Here is an 8,272-nt window from a genome sequence, read left to right on the forward strand (position 1 = left end):
CAGAATCACCATGGAAACAGGCCTTGGACGTGGCTGTGAGGGAGTTTCTACATTATGTTAACGGAAGTGCAAAGACCCACCTTAGCCAAGAGTCCATGCACTGGAGTCCTGAACTGAGTAATAAGCAGAAAGTGAATTATCAAGAGCATTCACTGATCTCTGCTTCTGGACTTAGGATGCAATGTGAACATCTGCCTCACGTTCCTGCTGCCGTGTTCTTTACTGAAAGTCCACCCACCATCATTCTATCTTAGTCCTCCCTTTCACCAAATCACTCTTCCAACCCTATCCCTCCCTCCCCGTGTGTGTGCGCGTGTGTGCGCGTGTGTGGGTGTGTGTGCTCCCATGCACGTGTGTGTGTATATGCATGTGTGTGCATGTGTGTATGCGTGCATGTGTACATGTGTATGGCATGACCATGGCACATGTGTGTGTGTGTGTGTGTGCATGCGTGTGTGTGTGTATAAACCCTACTACATTTATAAGTGAGTGTGCTGGTGCATTTGGAGTGGTGGGGCCTTACAAGTTCTTCTGTCACTCATGAGGACATGTTGATGGATTCCTGTTGCATGCTCGGTCCTAAACTGGACACCTATATCATCACCTCCAAGCTCAGGTGAGGATGTAGAAAGATTGTAAGAGCCGGAGAAAGGGGAGGAGAGCTGTGAATGCTGTCTTCTGTACATGACATGGTCATCACACTCATGAACTCATGGCAGCAGCAGCTACCTCACTAGACCTGCACAATTCTAGTCAGTCCATCTGTTTGTCTCCCCACTTTTCTTTCTCTCTGCATAGTGTAGTGTATGTGTGGAGGTCAGAGTTTAGCCTTGTGGAGTCAGTTTTTTTCCCATCAACCTTTATGTGGGCTCCAGGGATTGAATTCAGGTCACCACCAAGAAATGACATTTTGAAAAGTGGAATTCCAGAAGCAGGGATAGAATAGGGAGGTAGAACAGTATTTTAACTATTGGAGGGAGAGTGCAAGGAAGAGGAAGTGTAAAAGGATGTGACCTTTCAGAGGAACTAGAGTCTAGAGGGCCCCAGGAGGGAAATGGGAAGGGTAGTTCAGAATATGATTGCAAGGCATTATTGTCCAGAAGGAGGGCTATTAACATGGTGGGGAATACCCTGTCCAAGAGCCAGCATGCTGCTTGACCCTCCTAGGGAAGGAGATGCCCCTTCTCTGTTGATGTATCTACAGAACTGGGAAAGTCCCCAACTGGGCACAAAGAATTTATCAAGTCAGGAGAACTGTATTTAGACCCCAGCTCTTCCCCTCCTTCTGCCACTGTAAACAAACAGGTCAGCCCAGCTCTCTGAGCCTCAGGTTTTCCTGTCTGCAGAATGGGAGCTGCTATTGCCAACTTGATAGCATCTGGAATAGCCTAGGAAGCAAGCCTCTGGGTAGTTTTCCTGTCTGCAGAATGGGAGCTGCTATTGCCAACTTGATAGCATCTGGAATAGCCTAGGAAGCAAGCCTCTGGGTATGCCTGTGATGAGTTTCTTATTGGGTTAGTTGAGGTGAGAAGACACACCCTAATGTAGGTGGTGTCATCCCATGGATTGGGGTTTTGAATTGAAAAGAAGAAAGTGAGCTGAGTACCTTAATTCATCTCTTTCTCTGTCCCGACTGCAAATGCCATGTGGCCTCACACCTGTCTCTATGCCATTCATACTATGGGCTGTACCTTCAAAACTGTGATCCAAAACAAATGCTTTCTCCAATTACTTTCATCGCAGTTATGAGAAAGCACACCTAAGATGGCAGTCATTCAGATCTTCAATGTCCTCCTAAAGCTGGGGTGTTGAATACAGGGTTCCAGCCTATAGTCCTATTGAAAGGTTGTGGAAGGGCTGGGGAGATGGCTCAGTGTGTGAAGCACTTGCTGTGTCAGCATGAGGACCTGAGTGGCAGCTTGTCTCTGTAACAACCGCCTCCTCCACTACCAAGGGACAGACAAGCAGATCTCAGGAGCTGGTCAGCTAGTCCAGGTGACCCTGGGAGCTCAAGGTTCAATGGGAAACCTTGCCTCAGGAAATAAGATGAAGAACAGAGAGGCTTCTTCTTACAGTAGATGGGAATTGACACAGAGACCACATCAGACCCCTCCCCTGGGCTGAAGAAGCTATTCAGAAGAGGAGGTAGAAAGACTGTCAGATGGTGGATGGTTCCAAGGAAACAGTGCCTTCCAGACACAGCGGGACTGGTACCTGTGTGAGCTCCCCGGGACCAAGGCAGCACACACAAATCAGACAAAATCCTAGCATTGGAGAATCTATGTGCATTTGATACTCACTGGGAAAGGGAAAATCAGTTTCCTCTAGTGGAGTGTCACTGGTATACCAACCACACTCCAGGACAGGCCCCATACCCAGGAATAGCTGGCCAACACAAAACAGACTCCATGTTTTGTATGTATGTTTTGTTTTGTTATTTTTTTTAATGTATTGGTTTTTATTAAGTTAAACTGTTTGATTTTTTTTTTGTTTTTGAGAGAGAAAAAACATGAAGTTGGGTGTATAGTGAGGTGGGGGAGAATCAGGGAGGAGGTGGGAAGGGAAAAGAATATGATCAAAATATATTATATGAAAAAATATTGGGATGTCAGTCTCTGACCCCCACATTACATGGACACACCCATGCCCATCCACACAAGCATACACAAAAACATGCACGTGGTGAGATCTTTTAGCAGATGAGCCCTGCTAGAAAGAAATTAGTGGAATACCCTTGAACTACCTAGGAAAACAGCCTTAATGAGGGAATCATCTAGAAAAGGTTGGGCTATGGGCATGTCTGTAGGGGATTGTCATGTTTGTCTTAATTGATGTGGGAGACCCAGGCTAAAAGTGAATGGTGCCATTCTCTGGGTCCTGCACTGTGTAAGAGCGGTGAAAGCTAGCTGACTTTGGATGGAGCATGTGTTAGACCCTAGTTAGCAGCAGAAACTCCATTTGTCACAGTCTGCTATTCCGCCCTACTGCCACCCACAGTTTCCTAAGTCTAGCCTCCAGTCCCCCAATCCCCTCACACAGGTGTAAACCACAAGTGTTCCACCCCCTTCTGATTGGTTGACCCAGAGCCTGTCCCATCAACTCCCTGATAGGCTGAAAGTGAGACACCGTGGAAAGTCCCCAACTGCTTCTCTCCCTATTACATTAGGATTGGATGGGACTTTGGAACTGTTTCTTTGTGGTTTTCCCCTTTAAAACTGGCTGCTGCCTCTGCCTTGGGAGCACAGTTTGGAGCCCAAGCACTGTCACCTCCCTGATATCAGTTTTTCTAAATAAAAATTTGACTTATTCAAATCTGGTCTTTTGGACTTGCTGAACATAGCGGACAATGAGGACTACTGAAAACTCAAGAACAATGGCAATGGGTTTTTGATCCTACTGCACGTACTGGCTTGGGGGGAGCCTAGGCAGTTTGGATGCTCACCTTACTAAACCTGGATGGAGGTGGGCGGTCCTTGGACTACCCACAGGTCAGGGAACCCTGATTGCTCTTCGAGCTGATGAGGGAGAGGGACTTGATTGGGGGAGGGGGAGGGAAATGGGAGGCAGTGGCGGGGAGGAGGCAGAAATCCTTAAGAAATAAATAAATTAAAAAAAAACCAAAAAAACCAAATCTGGTCTTTTACGGTGGATTACTCCCAGATTCTCAGACTCTAACACAGACACTCTGTTGTAGCTCCTTCCATAATTTTGCCACCTTGATTTCTCTTTTATGATGAATCATAACTTAGAATTGTTAGATTGTTTTTTTTGTTTGTTTGCTTGTTTTTGTTTTTGAGACAGGCTTTCTTTGTATAGCTCTGGTTGTCCTGAAACTTACTCTGTAGATCAGGTTGGCCTAGAACTCAGAGATCTGCCAGTCTCTGCTTCCTGAGTGCTGGGATTAAATGCATGTGGTCACCACCACTAAACTGGAATTGTGTTTTAGTTAGGGTTGTATTACTGTGAAGAGACACCAGCTATGGCAACTCTTTTTGTTTTTCAAGACAGGGTTTCTCAATGTAACCTTGGCTTCCTGAAACTTGCTCTGTAGACCAGGTTAGCCTCAAAATCATAGAGATCTGCCTGCCTCTGCCTCCCGATTGTGACCCTGGCAACTCTTATAAAGGAAAACATTTAATTGGGGCTGGCTTACAGTTTTAGTCTGTAACATGGAGGGTTCAGCCTGCTTGTTGTTGGGGTTTTTTGTCCCACCCAGTACCCCACAACTGTTTAGCCCCAAAGAAAATCACACATAGGTCTCCATAAATTATAAGCTGATTGGCCCATTAGCTCTAGCCTCTCACTGGCTAACTCTCACATCTTGATTAACCCATTTTTCTGATCTATGTTAGCCATGTGGCTCAATACCTTTTTTCAGTGAGGCAGATCACATCCTGCTGCTTCGGTGGTCTGGGCAAGAGTGGACGGAATCAGCTTCCCCCTTCCCAGAATTTTCCTGTTCTCATTGCATCATTTCTACTTTCTGCCTGGTTTTCCCACCTATATTTCCTGTCTGGCCAATCAGCGTTTATTTATAACATGATTGACAGAATACAGACAATTCTCCCGCACCATTAGTCAATTATCATCATGGCAACATGCAGGCAGACATGGTACTTGAGAAGGAGCTGAGAGTTCTACATCCTGATTCATAGGCAGCAGAAGACTGTCACTCTAGGCCTAGCTCGAGCATATAAGACTTCAAAGTGAACCTTCACAATGACACACTTCCTCCAACAAAACCATGCCTCCTAATAGTGCCACACCCTGTGGACCAAACATTTAAATACATGAGTTTATGGGAGGGCATACCTATTCAAACCACCAAAAATTGTGAGCTAAAATCTTCTTCTCCCCTATGGTGCTTTTCATCAGGGTGTTTTATCACAGTGACAGAAATACAGCTGGGACAGGACCACTGGGACCTCGGAGCCTTGCCAACTTTTAAAACTAACTTTTTTTTTTAAATTTAAAAATATTATGTGTAGGTATTAACATATATGTATAGATGTTCTCAGAGACCAGAAAAGGACATCAGATTCTCTGGGATTAGAGTTATAGGTAGTTGTGAACCACCTAATGTTGATCCTAGGGATTGAAACTGGGTTCTTTGCAAGATTAGTATGTGCTCTTTTGATGGCAGAAGATACAAAATAATCTCACACTAGTTTAGAATTACATATAATGAAGGGTTATTTATTTAGGGGAGACTCGCATATCACAGTCCTAGGTCACAATCCTCTGCACAAATGGGGAACAGGAACAGAGTCTAGCAGCCAGAGGTGAGAGCCAGAAGCAAGAGAGCGAGGGCATGCATTACAGCTGCATTTATTGTATAAGTGACCATGCCCAAGTGGGCTGGTATCTTAAAGGCTATAGGCCAAAGGAGCTCCCACACCACTTCCCCCTTTTGTTTAAATAAGAGAGTTCCAAATCCAATACAAAACTATGTACACTAGGAACTGATATAAAGTATAAAGTTAGAATTTACAAACAGCATAAACAATATTAAGTAAGGAATATATTCTAATGTTTTAACAAGCATTCTATCCTAAGGAGTTTAAGTCTTGTATTGGAAATTGGCTAGATCATAAGAGGGCGGTAACTATGACAATCTAATTTTTAACCCCATCAAAAGCCTGAGAAGGGAGATAATAATACTTGAGTAGGCAGGAAGTGCAATCAAGCAGCTCCTAAAATGTGCAGTAGATGACAGAGACAACTGGCTGCCTGAGCAATCACCCAAAGTTTCGTTTTCAGTGTTGAAGCAACCAACTTTGGCTAAGGCCTAGAGTAACTGACAGACCATTGTCAGAGGCAGGAAAATTTTCAAAACCATTTTACCCTGTCTTGGCAAGATTTGACAGTCTTTTTTCTTGTGTTCTGCTTGCCTAGTCTGGACACTATGCATTTTGTTAGTGGTTGAGGCATGGGCAGTTCCTTGCCCAAAGGCCAGTTGTGCCAAGAAGAAAGCAAACTCTAAGTGAAGTGTCTTTGGTGCTTAACACTCTCTCAGGAATAGATTGGTGCTGCCAGAGCAATTGTGTCTCATGTCAACAGAATCCTAAGTTATTTAAATGCTATGTTCTACAGATCTTTGAAGTGGTTGAAGATTGCTTATCTATGCAGAATATAATCTCTATGTATCTAAAGAACCTAATCAGTCTGACTAAAAATATAATAAACATGAATGACTATTGACCTATAATACTTAATACCTATATAACCTAAAGATTAAAACTTTATATCAGAATATTAAACAATATTTAAACAACTGTGCAGCAAAGGAAGACAAAGACATCAAAATGTAAACAATGTATAAATATCTTGATCAGAAGTAGAAATATATAATACAACATGATAAATATATCCTAAAATTATATCAATATATAAGATGTCTTAAACAGAGGTAGAAACATGTATGCATAAATACGACAAAATAACTTTGTATAGGTTTACAAAAATTATAAACAGAAATAAGAACATATTCAATATAACAATTATCATTTGAACTTGTATTAATATACAAAAATCTATACCAATGTAAATTGTCTATAAATAATAGCTTATAAGTATTCACTCTATTACTCACTATTATTATTATAAGTGTGAATAAGTTCACACTAAATTACCTATTATTCCATTAAGTTCTCCCCCTCTCTTTTTTTTTATCTCCAGGTCTACATAATTTCCACCCCAAACCCCAATCCTATACAAGAAATAATCAACCTCTAAATGGTGTCCCTAATCCTGAGAGCAAACTTTGTTGGGAGAGGGGACTTTGTTTTCTAGAGTTGCTTCCAGCTGTCATGGGAGTGATAGTAAAAGTAAAATGATAGTAAAGTTTCAAGATTGCTGTTTTGTATAATTGCAAATGGTCTCTCAGTAGTCGATAGAGAATTTTGTTTGTTTGGTTTTGAAGTTCTTATTTGGGGTTCTGGCCAGAACGTTGTAAGAAGGTGCAGCTGGTACCCACAAACTGCTCTCATAGTAACACTATCAGCATCATGACATCATATCAGTTGGATGGAGTCATTGTAGTGGGCCCCATCTTCTTCCTGGAAGCTTCAAAGATTACTGTAGGAAAATCTACTGTTCATTATTGAAAATTTAAACGTTAGTCATATAGACATATAGTCAATGAAAGATACAATATAGACAAAATGGGCATGCAGAAAAGTAAAATGTTTCCTTAAAATCTATCTTCTTTCTGTCCCATAGCATATGGCTCCTGATATGAAACAGAAAGTCTCAGTTTGTCTTTTATCAACATGCTTGAATTTAGAAAAGGATAGAGCTATCGTCCAACTCTAAAGCCAGCTTTGATTTTTTTTTTTTGGTTTTTCGAGACAGGGTTTCTCTTGTGGTTTTGGAGCCTGTCCTGGAACTAGCTCTTGTAGACCAGGCTGGTCTCGAACTCACAAAGATCCGCCTGCCTCTGCCTCCCAAGTGCTGGGATTAAAGGCGTGCGCCACCATCGCCCGGCTCCAACCCTGGTTTTAAAAGTATAATGGGAATAATATCTATAATTGATAAATTAGCACAAGCTCTTTGTCATGGTTCATTGTCTTCCCATATTTTCAAAAATTTCATCAGCAGATCTTTTTCTTTTATTAAAAATTTCCGGCAAGCAGACGGTGCAGGCAGATGGCACAGGCAGATGCTGGAGACCGGCGCAGCAGCAGACGACGCATGGGGGCTTCAGGCAGCGGGGACCAGTGTGCAACACCGAGAGCAGATCGTCCCACTATAATTAAATCAAAGAGGTAGGCCTTTGGTTGGCGAGGTCCCTGGCAAGCGAGGAGCTTGGTCCTGTTCCTGAAGACCCTTCTGAGGAGTGAGAGGGATCGTGGCTCCTGGCAGGAGCCAGGAAACAGAGCGAGGGCATTTTGTAAGAAGAGCCCCTGGCCAGCAGGGAAACCTGAACCGGTTTTAAAAGACCCATCAGATAGCATCGATAGGAGGAGATGGGCAGGCGCCAAGGCAAAAATTCACCCAATAATATCAAAAACAACATGAAAACACCAGAACCCAATGATCTTACAACAGAAGGACTTGAACACCCTAACACAGAAGAAGTGGAAAAAATTGACTTTATGAAAGCAATCAAGTCCCTTAAACAACATGTGAAAAACTCCCTTATAGAAATGGATGAGAAGTATAACAAAAAGTTTGAAGAAATGAGTAAATATGTACATGATACCCTGGGAAACAAAGAAAAAATGATCAAACAGGTAATGGAAACAGTTCAAGAACTGAAAACTGAAATGGA

The sequence above is a fragment of the Microtus ochrogaster genome, unplaced genomic scaffold (assembly GCF_000317375.1).
Source record: "Microtus ochrogaster isolate Prairie Vole_2 unplaced genomic scaffold, MicOch1.0 UNK15, whole genome shotgun sequence".
Taxonomy (NCBI): Eukaryota; Metazoa; Chordata; class Mammalia; order Rodentia; family Cricetidae; genus Microtus; species Microtus ochrogaster.